Here is a 17,813-nt window from a genome sequence, read left to right as displayed (position 1 = left end):
AGTGTATTCTCAATGTAAATTCTGAATGGTGTATTTTGCCTTTTCCGTGGTTTTCAAGTGCTTAGCTCACCATCAAAGCAGGACGACCGCCTGCTGAAACACAGCCATGTTTGCGAAGTGCGAAAATATTTTCTCGTTGGACGTGAGGGGAAGAAATCCAAGCAGCCGGGGCATTTAACAAGCTTTAGGAGGCATGTTCTATGAGATTCCACTGACCCCATCGTGAGCTCATTGTGTGAATGGGCATTGAATGTGCCTTTTTAGGGACGTATCAGCCAGATTCTTTGCTGGTGGAAATCAGTGTCGGTCCATGAAACTCAATGGACCTATACTGATTTACAAGGGAGCGACACTGACTCACGCCGGCTGAGAATTTGGCCCAGAATCTTCTCTTAAACAGGCACTCTCATGCTGGGGAGAGGATCAGCCTTTTAGGGTTGCTTTTTCACAGCGTTTTTTTCTTCCTGTGTTTGCTTAGTGCCAAAGCTATTTGTGTCTAAATGAGGGCGTTGGCTCTTTCACAGCTTACTATGCTCCTCTAGAACCTACTGTGAAGCCAACTTGGATGAGGCGTCTCATCCACCTATTAATCACCCTGCCGTCTGGGCAGCGGCAGTATTTTGGATGTTGTGAACATTCCCAGGGCGCTGGCCGGTTCGCGATTTAATTGCAGGATCAGCCATTAAGGCAGTGGCTGTGCTATCGAGTTCCAGCGTCATAATCGGCCCCCCAGTGTAACTCCGCCCGTGGTGGCTGTAGTTTGAGTCCAGCCTGCACATAGAGCTTCTACCTTTGCGACTGATGGTGGAACTGCACCCGTGGTGAGTTCTGACCGTAAAGAGCAGCTGGACTGGACAGACGGGGGGAGGTAGGGTGACCAGACCTCCTGATATTAGGGGCTTTGTCGTATAGACGCAACTATACCCATCCCCTCTCCCCCAAAAAGTGTCCTGATTTTTCACCTTTGCTCTGTGGTCACCCTAGGGAGAGGGGGTGCCGGAGGCCGGGCTTAGAACACAAATACCTTTGAGACCATGGAGAGGAGCTCAGAAGAATGTTGACCTGTGTGCAGAAATGTTCTCCTTTCACTATATGAGAGCCTCCTTTGAAGGGATGAAGCTGATTGGGTGCCATGGTAACACTCACCTCTGCTGCTAGGGCCGAACAGCCACACCCACCTAGGCGCCACCCATTTCTGCACCCAGTTTGGCTTTGCTGCCAGCATGGTTATGGCCTGACTTCTTAGAAGTGAGTGGTCCCCCTTCGGACTGTTTCCCCATGGACCTCTTTCTCAGGGGAAGGCTCATCCTCTATCATGGGCTGGATGGATGTCATACAACACCCACGAGACTTTATTAATAATAGTAATGAGCCGCCTGAGCATTTCCAAGTGAAGCAGGTTCCCTGCAGAGGCTGGGGCGTTGGCTCTTTTTCGTCTTCCAGGAAAGGAGAATCCTGACAAGGAAGAGGCATCCAGCCTTTCACATCCTGCCCACCACGTCTGCTTTTAGCACCTGCACTTTAGGGCTCTGCTACCACAAACGGATTGTGGTGCCCTGGTCTCCATCCCCAGCTTGGCCCCGGACACCTCGCACAGGTCTCCGTGCAGGTCTTTGAGTAATCATTGACCCAGATCTAAGCTGCAGCCTTCCTTTCGCAGCCGTATCAAAATTCCTTTATCCCCGGTCGGCTCCTGGATTCCATGGTCTTCCCCAAACTCTCCAATTCCTCTGAGACAAAGCACCCTCCATCACAGCAGACTGGCTCTTCTTTGGCTTCCAGAACAAAGGGCACCGTCTCTCCCCCGGTAGCCCAGTCCTCGGGGCCAAGCCACACTCAGTCACCCTCCTACTTCCCCATCTGTCACAGGAGACCACAAGCAACAGCTGCGGTGAGAGCATTTGCTGCTGTGGGTTTCTGCTTTGTAGGCTGGAGGAGGTGGTGGTGGCAATTCCCTTCTGAGCCTCGGGAAGCTGCCAGCCTGTCTGCAGCAGCATCTCTCATGTCCTGGCTGTTGCATCAACCCTCAGCCTGGAAAGAGACGGGCGACTTTAGCCCCTTCCCTCCCTTATTGCCGCCCGTCTATGGATAGCTCTGCTCTGAAGGGTGGAAAACACCCGATCCCCTGAGACCTGTCCTGCAGGCTGTAACACTACAGCATCCCATCAGGTTCAGTCACAAGTGCAATGCAGTGATGGTATCATGTCACAGTCCAGCGTAAACCTGCCTGTCCATAAGCAGCACTAATGTTATCACGTCTTCTGATGTCTTTGGAGCAGCTTAGGTTTGCAGCTTGCCATGTCACTGAAAGAAAATGGCCTGCATTAAACCCCTGTGCGTCTCGTGCCTCGTGTATGAAGGCTCTGTGGTCTACGGGGACCCACATGGTTAAAAAGTCACCTCCCTGGTAATTTACCCTGTAGGTTGTTGGGAGGACATTTCAGGCTCTCTTTTCTACAGCAGAAGACAATCACTCTGCCCAGTATGATGAGCAAAGAACCAGTCCCTGACTCCAAACCCACCATGGCCATCGCCTAGTGTAGCTTCACTAGGGAATTGGACAGGTCAGCAAGCAGCAGGCATAGGCTGGCGGCCCATCCTGGTGTTTCCAGGATGGCTCTGCAGTGGCGCTGTGGCAGTCCAGCTGATGCAAATTCTCATTGATCAGGTGTTGAAGATAGAGGTAACGCTATATCTAATGTTTGTAGTGGGGCGCCATGACCACAGTGTCTGTGGAGGATGGTGATATTGTGTCTTTAAGACAATCCTGATGTAGTCATGTGCCCCAGGAGTAGCTTTCCCCTGAGGACAGCAGAGATGCAGAAGACCATGCCGTTCACTCCTGCGGACATCCCAGGAGCATGATTAACCCTTGTTTCTAGCCCAGAGAAAAACATCTGTTGGTATTTATGGCCATGTTGGGGTCATATTCCCTTGGGCACGCTAAGCTGGGTTTTCAGGAAGTTCTTTGGAGGTATATGCCTACCTTCCAGTAGCTTTGGATCCACCCCCAGATTGCCGGGCTGGGGATCGGGGGAAGAGATTTGCCAGGATCCCCAGAAGGTAAGCACGCTTGGTGTGAGCCCCAATTAACTCTTCACAGACACAACAGCAGTGGTGAAGTGCAAAGAATACGTGGTCACATATTTACACACTGTTTATAGAGGGTTAGCAAATGACCACAGCCAGCATAAGCATCACAGACGCGAGCAATAGATGCCACAGAAGGTTGTAGGCACTTCCTCAGAAGAGGTTATAGATGCTTAAAAGCTACCGGTTGGATTCTCCAATTGATGAACCATGTATTAAAACATCTTTTAACACTTCATAGTCTATTGATACAGGGAACCTTAATATAAAGTGTAACAAAACCACCTTCCTTGCCATGGATGGAGCCTGGAACGAAGGACCTGCTGTCTGTCCCCACTCCCATTCAGTGCCGTAGGGGACCCAGGTGGCCACAGCCCTTCCCTGTAGACCTACCTGGCTCCCCTCCCTCGGCTGAGCTGCCTTCCTTCTCCTCAATTCTCGCACGGCTGTGAACCATCCACCCTTTTTGTAACCGTGACACCAGTGAGGGAGGGCGGGGGTTCCAGGGAAGCGGGGTGTTGTTTATTGACTTGTTTCTTTTTGGATTGTTGTTACTTTTTTCTAACTGTTGCACAATTTTAGGGCTTTTGTAACATTTTTGGAACAAGCAGGGAAAATGTTAACAGTGGTTTAAAAAATATAATGAGATATACATAGATATATATATAGATATATACATACATGAAATCTCTATGGAAATATTTATTTCACACGACTGCAAAAAAACAAAATAATAAAAAAAATAAATAAGGAGCTTTTTAATGTAAGAAATGAAAACCCCAGCGAGAGGCTGCGGTGTGTCCTCTCCTGATTGTAACTCAGTGTGGTTGGACTCTAAGCCTTGTGGTATCTTTTGTAAGTGAATCCGATCTGTAAAGCGGCGTGTCCGTGTTGGATTCTTTGTTACCGTTTTTTGGAACCTGTGGCTGTGAACAGAATGATCACTGCTCAAATTTTATGCTATATTTTTGGGGGACTTGGGGTGCGGGGGAGGGGAATTGTCAGTTTTATTCTTGGTGTTTCAAGTGCAATAAATAGCTACAAACTTCTGAGCATGGAAAGTGATGATTTCTCCCGCAGTGACTCAGACGAGCTGCCACTTTGTCTGTCTGTTTCAGGGGGTCCAAAGGGTCAAGACGGGGATTGAGGTTAGAGGGGAGAGAGATGGGATCTTTATTATTTGGATTACCAGACCCCCTTGGAGTCTCACTCATGGACAAAGTCCCCATTATCCTAGAGGGTCTCAGGACAAATCTTTTGGTGGCCTCAGAGTGCGGCCACCAATTCACCCTTTTCCCTAAAATATTTAATTAGCTTTAGGAAAACCAAATAAACATGCACATAGACACGTCCAAATCATTGTCATTTATTTATTGCTAGCTAGCAAGTCTGTTGTGAAACGTGATATTAACAAACATGCCAGTATCACGTTTCACAGCAGACTTACTCATCCCTAGCAAGCCTGGGAACAAATTAAACCCTGAAGGAAGGGTCGGGGGAGGCAGTGGAGGCCAGGGGAGATGGGGGAGGCAGTGGAGGCCAGGGGAGATGGGGGTGGGTGGCTGGGGGAGGCAGTGGGGGACTGGAGCCTGAAGCCCTGCGGCCGGAGAACAGGGCCCAGGGACAGAGCCCAAAGCCGTGTGACTGGAGCCTAGGGCCTGCTGCCGCACAGCCAGAGCCCACAGCTCAAAGCCCCACGGCCAGAGCCTCCTGCCCCACCACCCCAGCGCTAAAGCCCAAAGCCTGAGCCCCACCACCTCTGGGAAGGTGGGGAACTCGCCCACTGCCTGCTCCTACGGCGTTGTGCCCCAGCTGACTCCAGGGCCCAACCCCTGCTCATGGCCACAGCAACCCACACCGAGGTGGTGCATCCAGGAGCAACAAGGAGAGGGAGGGGGCGCTACTTTCCCTGGTGGCCGCACGCAGCCACAGTGGCCGCACGCAGCCACAGTGGCCGCATTTGAAAAACGCTGTGCCAGGTGCTGTACAAGCAGAGAACAAAAAGGAAGTACCTGGCCCAAAGCTTAAGTGTGACTTGCTCTCCTTTTTTTTATTTCTTCTTCGGGATTGTAAATGAAAGAGAGGCGATCTGCTGCAATGTAGTTATTTATGTGAGATTGACTCTTTTTTTTATATATTCCCCTCCCTTTAAACACCACTGGCTGTGATTATTTCCTCCTAAAATAAAATCCTTCGAAAGGGTTTTTCTTCTCCCTGGTGATATTGACAAAGATCTCTTTTTCGGCGAGGCCCCGATTCAGCAAAGCATTTAAGCGAATGCTCCCTTTTAAGTTAAAGTTACGTATGTGCTTAAGTGCTTTGCTGAATCAGGGCTTTGGTCAGTTTTTCCCGTAAAGCGCCTCCATCTCAGGTTTTGTACTTTGCCCATCCCTGTAGCATAGAGAGAAATATTGAAACTGACTATGTGCAAAGTAAACCAGCTGAAGGATAGAGACACATTTCCCGTTCTCCCTCCCCATACACACACTAATTTCTTTCAGCAATAGTCTCCTTAGGTGCTAGTCATAACTAACAGGGACAAAATTTTCGGAGTGAAATGCAACGCTCATAGAATCATAGAATATCAGGGCTGGAAGGGACCTCAGGAGGTCATCTAGTCCAACCCCCTGCTCAAAGCAGGACCAATTCCCAACTAAATCATCCCAGCCAGGGCTTTGTCAAGCCGGGCCTTAAAAACCTCCAAGGAAGGAGATTCCACTACCTCCCTAGGTAATGCATTCCAGTGCTTCACCACCCTCCTAGTGAAATAGTGTTTCCTAATATCCAACCTAGACCTCCCCCACAGCAACTTGAGACCATTGCTCCTTGTTCTGTCATCTGCCACCACTGAGAACAGCCGAGCTCCATCCTCTTTGGAACCCCCCCCTCAGGTAGTTGAAAGCAGCTATCAAATCCCCCCTCATTCTTCTCTTCTGGAGACTAAACAATCCCAGTTCCCTCAGCCTCTCCTCATAAGTCATGTGCTCCAGACCCCTAATCATTTTTGTTGCCCTCCGCTGGACTTTTTCCAATTTTTCCACATCCTTCTTGTAGTGTGGGGCCCAAAACTGGACACAGTACTCCAGATGAGGCCTCACCAATGTTGAATAAAGGGGAACGATCACGTTCCTCGATCTGCTGGCAATGCCCCTACTTATACAGCCCAAAATGCCGTTAGCCTTCTTGGCAACAAGAGCACACTGTTGACTCATATCCAGCTTCTCGTCCACTGTGACCCCTAGGTCCTTTTCTGCAGAACTGCTACCTAGCCATTCGGTCCCTAGTCTGTAGCAGTGCATGGAATTCTTCCGTCCTAAGTGCAGGACTCTGCACTTGTCCTTGTTGAACCTCATCAGGTTTTTTTTGGCCCAATCTTCTAATTTGTCTAGGTCCCTCTGTATCCGATCCCTACCCTCTAGTGTATCTACCACGCCTCCCAGTTTAGTGTCATCTGCAAACTTGCTGAGAGTGCAGTCCACACCATCCTCCAGATCATTAATAAAGATATTAAACAAAACCGGCCCCAGGACCGACCCTTGGGGCACTCCGCTTGAAACCGGCTGCCAACTAGACATGGAACCATTGATCATTACCCGTTGAGCCCGACGATCTAGCCAGCTTTCTATCCACCTTACAGTCCATTCATCCAGCCCATACTTCTTTAACTTGGCGGCAAGAATACTGTGGGAGACCGTATCAAAAGCTTTGCTAAAGTCAAGGAATAACACATCCACTGCTTTCCCCTCATCCACAGAGGCAGTTATCTCATCAAAGAAGGCAATTAAGTTAGTCAGGCACGACTTCCCCTTGGTGAATCCATGCTGACTGTTCCTGATCACTTTCCTCTCCTCTAAGTGTTTCATAATTGATTCCTTGAGGACCTGCTCCATGATTTTTCCAGGGACTGAGGTGAGGCTGACTGGCCTGTAGTTCCCCGGATCCTCCTTCTTCCCTTTTTTAAAGATGGGCACTACATTAGCCTTTTTCCAGTCATCCGGGACCTCCCCCGATCGCCATGAGTTTTCAAAAATAATGGCTAATGGCTCTGCAATCTCATCCGCCAACTCCTTTAGCACCCTCGGATGCAGTGCATCCGGCCCCATGGACTTGTGCACGTCCAGTTTTTCTAAATAGTCCCGAACCACTTCTTTCTCCACAGAGGGCTGGTCACCTTCTCCCCATACTGTGCTGCCCAGTGCAGCAGTCTGGGAGCTGACCTTGTTCGTGAAGACAGAGGCAAAAAAATCATTGAGTACATTAGCTTTTTCCACATCCTCGGTCACTAGGTTGCCTCCCTCATTCAGTAAGGGGCCCACACTTTCCTTGACTTTCTTCTTGTTGCTAACATACCTGAAGAAACCCTTCTTGTTACTCTTAACATCTCTTGCTAGCTGCAACTCCAAGTGTGATTTGGCCTTCCTGATTTCACTCCTGCATGCCTGAGCAATATTTTTATACTCCTCCCTGGTCATTTGTCCAATCTTCCACTTCTTGTAAGCTTCTTTTTTGCGTTTAAGATCAGCAAGGATTTCACTCATGCTGATGGTGTCCCTTTAAGTCAACTCTGTCTTATGCCACCATCCATCAAGCCAAGAAAAATCAGTCACCTAGCGGAGCTGGTCTTCATGGGCTGGGTGTATTGATAAACCTGGGGGCTACTTTAAAGTCATCACTTTAGACCGGGGGTTGCCTAGAGGAGGTGGGATGGCTAAGGCAGGTTTCACTGTATTTTCCAGTGTCAGCAAGGTAATGCACTCCTGATCTGATAAGCAGGCATCACAAAGTAGGGCTTTAAAGATAAAAACTGATGGCAAGTTGTGTCCCTCAAAGAGACCCTGTCAAACATCTTCGGCCTTCCAAGAGGTACAAGGGCTATGCAGGGCAGATGCACACAAACCTCCAGCCGATGTTGGGCTCCACCAGATTGATTTCCCTGCAAGAGACTTCCCAACTGTATGCCTGCTGGAGCTGCCGTGTCCTTACTACAGCCCCAGTGCCCCTATTGCTTCCTCTGTGAATGCCTACAGCTGGGGCTGCATCTCTCCTGCTGCCTCCTCCTCCTCGCACACCTCTGCTGGAGCTGCACCTGCACGTGCAGAAAACACTTGGTGGGAGGGCGTGGTAGTTTTTCTCGACACTTTCCCTAGGAGGAATAGCTGGCTCAGGATTCCCAGAATGAGCTAGGGAGCCTCCAACATCTAGGTCATTAGAGCAAATCTGCCCCGGATCGGTAGTGACAGAAAGTCATTATGAGCTGGCAGAACTTCCGTCCTTAGCGACTGGGTGCCCACATGAGAGCTGGCAGCCTCAGCACAGATGAGGCTAAGGGATTTCTGTCTGCTCCGAAAGATTTTAACAAGAATTTGAGCCCTGGTGGCCAGCGGGACCCCAGTGATGCACAGGGTGTTTTAGCTGCTGGGAGATTCTGTGTAAGTTCCTTGGCCTTTGACTGCCCTGCCAAAGGCAACCGAGCAGAGTCTGACTGTCAGGGTCCTGCCTATCATGTCTGCAATCCAACATGAGGGGCCTGGAGTTTGCCCTGGGGGGGGGGGGGGGCTCCTCTGTATGCACCACATGCTGCCCTTAGGCAAGGGTGAGGACCAGGGCATAGGTGCGTATCTCGGAGTGGTCCATCTCACAGAGCAGGGAGTAGGGTAGTGATGCAGTGTGCTATAATATAACGTCACAGCCAGGAAAAGCTGCAGGAGCAGCATTTAAAATCCCTCTGTGGGAATGACTGCAGGTCCCCCGAGCAGGAGATTTGAACTGGTGAGAGGGATACAAGACAGGACCAGGCAGTGGCATTGGAACAATAGCGGGGGTGCTGAGAGCCATTGAACCAAACTGTAAACCCTGCATCTGATGGAAACCACTTCAAGCCGGGGGAGCTGCTGAACCCCCAGCATCCCTAGGTCCAGCACCCCTGGGACCAGGAGGCCATGTGCAGTCACAATGGCAGTGACACCATGTCATCTTCCTTATATTATGGATACTCAAAGCCCACACTTGCAATACCACAGTCTGTCCACCAGAGGGAGATGAAAGACCACTATCTGCACAGTTGCTTAGTTCACACAGGTAAAGCGTGTGAAGATGGGGAACTGAGGGAATGTTTCTCAATAGGGCTTTTGGGATAGGAGCTCATCAGGACAGGGCTGATACCTTTGGATACCCCATGAAATGGGCTGACTGGCTCAGGATCTCACTGAGACGTCCCTCCATCAGCTCCTCCGTTGAAAGTGAACTTATCTTCCATGGGACACAGACCTTCGTCCACCTTCCATCACCTTGGGGCGCCGCAGATGCCAGCTGGAGCCATCGGAAGCTCTGGTCTCCCACAGATGCATGGTTTGGATTTAATTTTGCTTGGCCTCTTTATCCAGAGCGTGAGGACGCTTAGCCAAGAGGTTCTCATTTCCTGTCTCATGGGGGAATGACAGCAGCAGGGCTGGCTTTGCCAAGACACTCCGGACCAGCCTGTTTGCAATAGGGCTGGTAAGGGCTCCTGGGGAGAAAATGAGTTCCTACCCTGTGGTGTTTGCAGTCCTGCCCCTGTACAGAGCCAGAGGCCTTGCAGTCTGGGGAGAAGTGTTACCCCAGAATCCTGCTGTGCAGAGGTTACTGGCCAGGATCAGAAATAATAATAATTAATAATATCCTAAAGCATTTTATCAACTACACATGGCATCACTGAAATGCAGCCACCTCTGGAGTACAGCGTGGTAGCTGACCGGCGCAGAGTGGGTCGCAAATGGAGAGTGGGGGTGAAAATTTGGCCCAGCTCAGGACACAGAGGCAAAGCCCTATTCTTAAGGAAATTCCCAAGGGATTTTTAGTACCCAGAAAGAGCAGAAGAGAGGCCTCACCTGAGAGACCCACACCCAGTTAACTGTCCAATCCCACTGTGTGCGCCTCACAAGGGCAGAGGGCTGGGCCAGCCCTGCCAGGATTTAAGCCTGTGCTCCCACGGAGTCCAAACCTGCTGTTGTGAATAGGAGCATCCAACTCAGGAGAGCTGCAATCACAGGCCACTTTGCTTTTCAAATGCCATCAAATCAAGAGTTTTCTTTTTCTTGCACTTCAATCAGGACAACAAACTGGATCAGAACTTGCCACGTGTCACGGAACTTGACAGGGCTCGTTCTGCCCTTTGAAAACTACATGTGAATGAGCCAGTTCCCCGGGACTCGGGCCTGACGCGGGCTGCTAGAAATAAAGAGCAGAGCCCAGTGCAATGGTCTGTGATTCTGGTGTGCTGGGTCCCGATTCGCTTTCTGCCTTGCAACAAGAACCAACTCAGCTTCTTTCCTGCTTGACAAGTAAAAACAAACTTGCAGGCTCATTGAATTGTTTTACTACCCTGGATTGTTCCCTCCCTCTGCTAGTCCCGCGCCAGTTTTGCTCCCACCAGTAATTCTGGCCGCCTTTTTGCTCGTGGCAAAGCAGATAGCTCGTTAGCATCACGCTGCTGTTTTCACCTACACGTCACTGCGCCTGAAAAAAATGGCACGTTTAAAAATGGCACCAGCGGCAGCCCAAACGTTCCAAATTCACAGCTGTGCGAAATACAGAACTGAACGTCAGCAGCTTGTTCTCACCACCAAGTCTGCAATGCACAACTAGCGTCCCCAGGGGAATCCGCCAATGCAATTTCAGCGAGAGGAGCTTTCCCAAAGAGACTGGGCAAGCTTGTCAAAATGGACTCATGATCTTGGGTGCCCGACTTGAGACACTTGCCGTGTGCTCAGCACTTCCTGAAACTCAGATCCCTTTAAAGCGTATCATGTTGGACATCCACAAGTTACTCAGTTTGGGCTTGTATCCTCCACTCTACCCAGCTGTCTGTACCTGCCAGAGCTCCTTCCCCTGCTCTGGCTCCTCCACCAGTTCCCGATGGCTGCCTCCTTTTATAATCGGTAGCCAAGCAGAGATAAGGGAGTGCCTGTGTGTGAGACTTGGAGCTAGACCATCCTTGGTGTGCTGCCCCATAGGGAATGGGACCTCCCTGCTGAAAGGTGAGCAGTGAGAGGGTGCTGGCCTGTTTGTGTTAGGTGGGAAGGATGATCTTGTGCCTAAAGCAGAGGCCTGGGCATCAGGACACAGAGACCTGGGCTCTATTCCTGCGTCACTGAGGGGCAGAATGTTCAAAAGTGGCCTGTAATTTTGGGTGCCTCTGGTTCCGGGTGCCCAATTGGAGACATTTGGGGCCTGATTTTCAGAGGTGCTGCAGTCAGGTGGGTTTGGGGGCTGAGATGGTCAAAGCTGTCGATGCGAATTGGACCCCAGGTCTCGAATTGGGTGTCCGGCTCCCCGTGTTAATGGTGCGCGGGTAGCCACGTGCGGGTGTGAAACGATCTCAGAGTCACACCAAAGCCTGGGCAACGGGAGCGGTAAATGGCATGAGGGTGTGAGCCGTGGGTGGTATTTGCTTTCTCCCCTCCACCCCCGCAGAGGAACAGTGATGTATATTTAACTGACATGTGAGGCTGGCTCTGGGTAAATGTTTTATAGCCTCTTCCTTTGCAAAGGGGAAGTGTTTGCTCAAGCCGGGGCATCTCCACCCTATTCCCATGGGAATCAAACCACACCAACCGCGGAAGTCAGCCAGCGGCAAGCCTTCTCCTCAGCTCCTTCTGACTCGCCCACCCCAGCCCCAACCTGGACAGTTCCCCACAGTTCACCCGAACCTTGTCTTCCCCCTGTTCTCGTGGCAGGCCTCCTCTGGTGGTGGAGAAGGGCCAGCGGAGAGATGGGGGTGGGGACAGATCCATCCCTGAGGAACCCCACCTGAGTGGGGATAGGGCAATGGGTGTGGCCGGTCGTGGGTGGGAATGAGCAGTGTGAGTCTGTCTCCGCTGGCAAGAGGGAGTCACTCACCAAGCCACCTCACCAGTGTATTGGCACTGATCGGCCAGGTGGCTCCCATTGCGTGACCCACAGCCTGCCCTGCACCCCCCACCCCAGCCTGCCCCGAGCTCGTTGCACTGGTTCTACCAGCAAACACACCCCCGCTACCCAGCCAATCGGTTCAACTCCCTTCTTCGCTGCCCTAACCGCCAACTCTCCCGGCCAATCAGCACTCGCCCCGTTACTTAGTTCCCTCGCTGTTCGCCAATCAGCTCTCGGTCTCTTTCTCCTCGACCCAATCCACTCCCGGATACCCTCACCCTTGCCCAATGGCGGGGGGCCGGGGCCATAAAGCTGCACTCTGACGCCTCCTTTTGGGTAAACAGTGTCAAGGTCAGAGCACATCGTTGGCTGCAGCCGTAAATCTTTATTGCACCCCCCTTCCTAGGCCCTGCCAGACACGGAAGGTTCCATAACCCATCCCTTTATGGCGGGCTGCTAATGATTAACTCCGCTGGTGCTGGAGCGCCCCCAGGCAGGGGGAAGGGAGAGACAGTAAAGGAGGGGGTTGCTCATGCACAAAATATAGGCATCTGTCCCTCTTCCAGGGCACAAGGCAGGGGGACGCTCTCTCTTTGGGGAGACCACGCCCCACAGCCCAGAATTCAGTGCCCTCTAGAGCGGAGTAGGTGAAAGCAGGTGAAATCTCTGCACCGCTCCCCCCTCAACGTAAAACGCTAAGTAGGCCACGGTCATCTGAGGGCGTTATTCCTCGGGCCCCTTCCCCTCAGCGTTCACAGCCCTCTTCCAACAGACCAGCCGGCAGGCTTGTCCCCGGTGCACCTCCCACCGGTGCCTGGAGCCTGTGATTTCAAGCAGGTGCTGTCCTCCAGCCGGCCACGAGGCAGGGGTCACGCTGCAGGGAGCCCAGACCACGTCAGAGGGAGGCGCTGGCTGGGCAGTGACTATGCAGGTGTGCACAGCGACAGCTCACCTACAGCCTTGGGACGACTGACACGAACCCCAGGGTGTGCCTCAGCGCAGACGGGACAGCGCTCGTGTCTGTAGTTACCTCCGGGAGGTCCAGCAACGCCGAAAGGAGATGATTTAATTCTTATTTCAATGTAATGTTATCGTATCCCTGCTTGTTTCAGTTGCCATAGCATCCAGCAGCCCCAGACATAGACCAGGGCCCCGGTGCACTAGGGACCGTACAAACCCAGAACAAAACAACGGGCCCTGCCCCTAAGAGCTGCCAAGCTAAGCAAATCTTTGGAAGAACAGCATCTCTAGTGTGGCAGCGCCCTCTGTTACTGCACTGCCTTGGGCCGGAGCCCAGAATCCACGCATTGCCAGGCCAGGTTGCCAGCAACTGTGTCACACGTGCAGCCGGCTAGGAAGCCTCCATTTCCTTTGCCCGAGAGGCTGCAGATTGCGGGGGGCCATGAAGCAATCCGTGCGAATGCAGCCTGGCTCTCCAGCTGCCCCATGCAAAGGGAGGCCAGGGGAGCAGTCGCAGGCGCGGGGTTGTTGGAGCAGAGCATAGGCAGCGGGCGTACCGGCTGGCTGAATGGAGAGGAAATGGGAGAAATACCAACCAGAGCCACACCCGAGCTAAAACTATTTTAGTCTCCAGGGCTGGGAGTTGCATGCTGGGGACCTGATCCTGGGCGGGGCTGAGCCCCCCTCAAATCCCAGGCAGCTCAGTGGAAATTCATAGATTTCTAGAGTTTAAGGCCAGAAAGGACCAAGCTTATGCCTAGATTGCCAGCGCCTCAGGACAGGGCCCGTCTTTTTGTTCCGTGTTGTGCAGCGCCTAGCGCGACGGGGTCCTGGTCTGTGACTGGGGCTCTTAGGTCCTATGGTAACCCAAATAATAAGAATGAGCTCTTGTAGTCTGACTTCCTGTATATCCAGGGGACAGCATTTCACCCAGTTAGCCCCATAGCTTGTGTCTGACCAAAGCCTAGCTAGCTAGCTCAGGGCTCTGTGCAGGCACCCAACACTGCCCCTCTCCGGCTCGGGGTCTGAGCTGCAGCAGCCGTGCCGGGATCAGGCAGGGAGGCGAAGGGAAGACCCTCACTGCTGGGGCCCCTCAGGCTCTGGGAGCGGAGAGGAGGATTGTGAAAGTGGAATGAGTGTGGAAGGCTCGACGCACGAGGAAAGCAAATGGTGACCCAGTGGCAAGTGGGGCACGGCGGCCCCTCCCCCAAGTCGCTCGCTCTGGGCACCGGGCGCTGACTCTTGCCGGAGGGGCGGAGAAGGGCGCTCGGGACGTCGGGGTGCTCTGGGGGTTCCCAGCTGTCCTCAGTGTGGCGTTCCGCATTCCCTGGGGGAGGAGGAGGGAGCTGTCAGACAGGACAGCAAGAGCCATTAGAGCCGTTGAGCTGGCCTATCGACAGGGGAAACAATTAGCAGCGTCACCTCCGTTAGGCACCAGCCATAAAGGGGAAAACCAGAGCTCCGAGTGGGGGAATAGCTGCGTCTCTCTCTAGCGCCCACCATTAACCCAGCCTCGTGCGCACATGCAGGACGAGCAGCCGGCCAGCACGGGAATGTCTCGCTCCCAGCCCCTGGGGCTCGATGGCTGCCAGCCGCAGGTGCTGGGATACCTGGGACTCCAGAGGGAGGCAAGAGTTTTATTTCATCATAATCGTATTTACACTCATTGTCCCGTCCCCCTGCGGGCGCACCCACACCAATACACGTTTGCTGTGGCACTGAGGAAGGGAGCGGCATGTGGGAGATGCAGAAAGGACCCCAGGAGGTGCAGGGGTCAGTTACATGCTGTCCTTGGGCAGCGCACAGGTGGGTGGCCTGTCTCTTCCCAGTCTTCAGCGCAGAAAGGAACTGAGATGAGACAGGCCTGCCAGGCAGGCCCGGCCTAACTGAGCAAGGGCCACCAGCCTGCTCCTTGGCTCACAGGACTCTCTGTTGGCATGCTGGGAGCTGGCTGTCGTGCGTGGGCAAAAGATGGCACAGCCGCTCCGAGAGCACTTTCCCTTTCTGGACCAGCTCCCCAGCCATAGCTTTGCCTCCTCGCCCCATCCCTATTGAATTGCCTCTCGCAGATGCTGCCTTTTCCTGGATTGCAGGGGCGGTTTCTTGTGTATTTATCTTCTTCGAGGCAAAGGTCCCAGGCGGGAAAGTCTGCAGGGCTTTGGTCAGCACGGCCATTGCATGTACAGTGGGACAGAGTAGCTGCCTGCAACCTGGTGACTCTCGTAAAGCTACCAGTGCTAGAAATTGCATTTAGCACTAAGCACGCGGTACCACAAAACTTCGTTTGCCCATGAAAGTCATCTACACTCAAACCCAATCCAGTCCAGGATAGACCTTGGGAACACACCGCCCTTCAAAACCCAGTCCAGATTGCCCTGGACTCCAGGGGATGCAATAGCCCTCAGGAAGTGGGGAGGTTCGATTTGGATACACACGTGGAGCTGAGCTATTGGCGCTGGAGACAGGCTCAAACCATCAAATCCAGGTCCAGACAGAGACTTTAAGCCCACATGGAGGTTGTTGGGACCTGGGGCTTGGCTGAGCCCACTGTAATGATAAAGGGCCATTTTCAAAATTCAGCCCTGGGTTCAGAGGTGTTTGGAGCCAGGATTGGGCTCTGCTCCATCTCGAATACAGCCTTGGAAATCAGCTAGACGGACCCCCAAGCACAGCCTTTCTGGTGGTACGTTGGTGTGTCTGTTTCTGGTCTCCCTGGGTACGTCTACACCGGCATAAAAGACCCATAAAAGGTCTGGGTCAGCTGACTCGGGCTCACGGGGCTTGGGAGGAAGGGCTACAAATTTCTGTTTAGACATTTGGCCTCCTGTTGAAACCCCAGCTCTGGGACTCTGTACCCTTGTAGGTACAAGGCTCCAGCCCAAGTCTGAACATCTACACAGCGATTTTTCAGCCCTGCAGCCCAAGGTCCCACGAGCCCGTCAGCTAAGCCAGGCCAGTCGTGTTTTTTTATCTCTGTGTAGACGTACCCGCTCAGAAGCTGGCTGTGCAGAGGATCATGAATATGAAAAACAATGGCCCAAGGGCCTCCATGGAGCAGCTCTCTGGGTGGTTATGGGAGATGATGCATTGGGCTCAGTGGCCTCTAGGAATGAACCAGTACGTTTGGAACCTGTGTTCAGGTTGGTTTGAGCTCAGGTTAAGGGAGAAGTTTTGGTCCTTCAATGCTGTGTCTGAAACACGGCTCAGCTCGAAGTGGAAATAACCCTTCTCCCCCCCAAGGTGGCGTCTAGCCACTACACAACTGGGGCTTTACTAATGCAAGAGCGAGCGAGCTGGGGAGCCGCCAGTAACCAGCCCATTTCAAGCCCAGGGTGCAGTGAAAACAGCACTCACAGAAGGGTGAAACTTCATTTGTTTGCAATGTTACATCGAGGACACACGCACACTCGAGAACACACGTCACAGTAGGCGAACACGGGGTACACTACAAACCACCACGGGGGCAGCTTAGGTATTGAACGGCTGCTCCTTCAAAGAGGGTGCCCTGCACCCTCCATGCACAACAGCACCGGCAGGAGCTGAGCTGCTGACACACCGATGCACAAACACACACCGGCTGCCAGGACCCTGCGGGGCAGGCTTGCAAAGCTGGAAATCACAGGACACGGAATCATGCCGCCAGGAGCCACCAATGCCCTGGCCTCCAACACTGAGGCTGTGGCTACGCTGGAGGAGGACGGGCGAAGAGCGACGTACCCACGCCAGCTCTGCTCACACTAGTGCGCTAACGGTAGCGGCGTAGCCGCAGCCGTGGGAAGGCCTAACACCTCACGCACAATCCTGTGGGAGACCCTCAGCACATATGAGGGGGGGCAGCTCCCCCCTCCCGCTGCTCGCGCCACTGCAGCTACCCTGCTGTTTTTAGCACACTACTTCTGATTGCGCTCACATGGGATTGCACCCCCAGCTCGAAGTGCAGACATCCCCGCATTGCACTGTGGACCCGTGAGCCTACACTTGAGCCTCCGCACTGCATTGAAAACCTGGGTTCACAGCTGCTGGACCCGGGTCTCTCAGCTGTGCAAACGCTTCCACGCTGTGCTACGCAGACCTTCTGACTCGGGTCTGCGGCTTGACCTGCAGCCACACTGCAATTTGCCAGGGCTTGGACCCACGTCACAGCAGATCGCAGGCTCTGACCCACTCCCCTCGCAGGGTCCTAGGCCCCAGGTCAGACTGATTTGTGTGTGGACAGAAGTGGGACTTGGGCTCAAACCTGATTCAGAGCCCAGGCTTAGGTTACGTCTACACAGTAAAGCACCTAGGTCAATTGATGCAGGGTTCAAGCTGTGGGCTAAACATAGCAGTGTAGATGCTCGGGCTTGGACTGGAACCCGGGCTGTGAAACCTGGCAACAGGGGAGGGTCTCATATCCCGGGTTTCAGCCGGAGTCTGAATGTCTACACTGCTCTTTTGAGCCCCGCAAGCCCAAGTCAGTTGATCGCGCTCTGAGACTCGCTGCCACAGATTGATGGATTGATTTTTGCTGTGTAGATGCACTCACAGCGCACAGGGTAGCCATACCCTCAGACTGCTGAGGGAGGAAGGTGTGGAGAGCTGCATGTAACATAGGGTGAACAGAAGACTTGATTTTATAGGGACAGTCCTGATATTCGGGGCTTTGTTTTATATAGGCGCCTATTCCCCCCACCCCGTCCCGATTTTTCACACTTGCTATCTGGGCACCCTACTGTAGGAATTGTAAGAGGCCATATGGGTAGAGGACTTCCTGGAGACTTTGACAAGTCAGGACATTCCTGGAGCTATACTCCATGTCATGCAAGCACTGATTGCCAGGCCAGGGTTTTCCTATTGCCATGTGAGATAAGGGGCACCCCCCAAAAAACGTCAAT

This window comes from Emys orbicularis, chromosome 8 (genome assembly GCF_028017835.1).
Source record: "Emys orbicularis isolate rEmyOrb1 chromosome 8, rEmyOrb1.hap1, whole genome shotgun sequence".
In the NCBI taxonomy this organism is placed as follows: domain Eukaryota; kingdom Metazoa; phylum Chordata; order Testudines; family Emydidae; genus Emys; species Emys orbicularis.
This window is presented reverse-complemented; position numbering follows the sequence as displayed.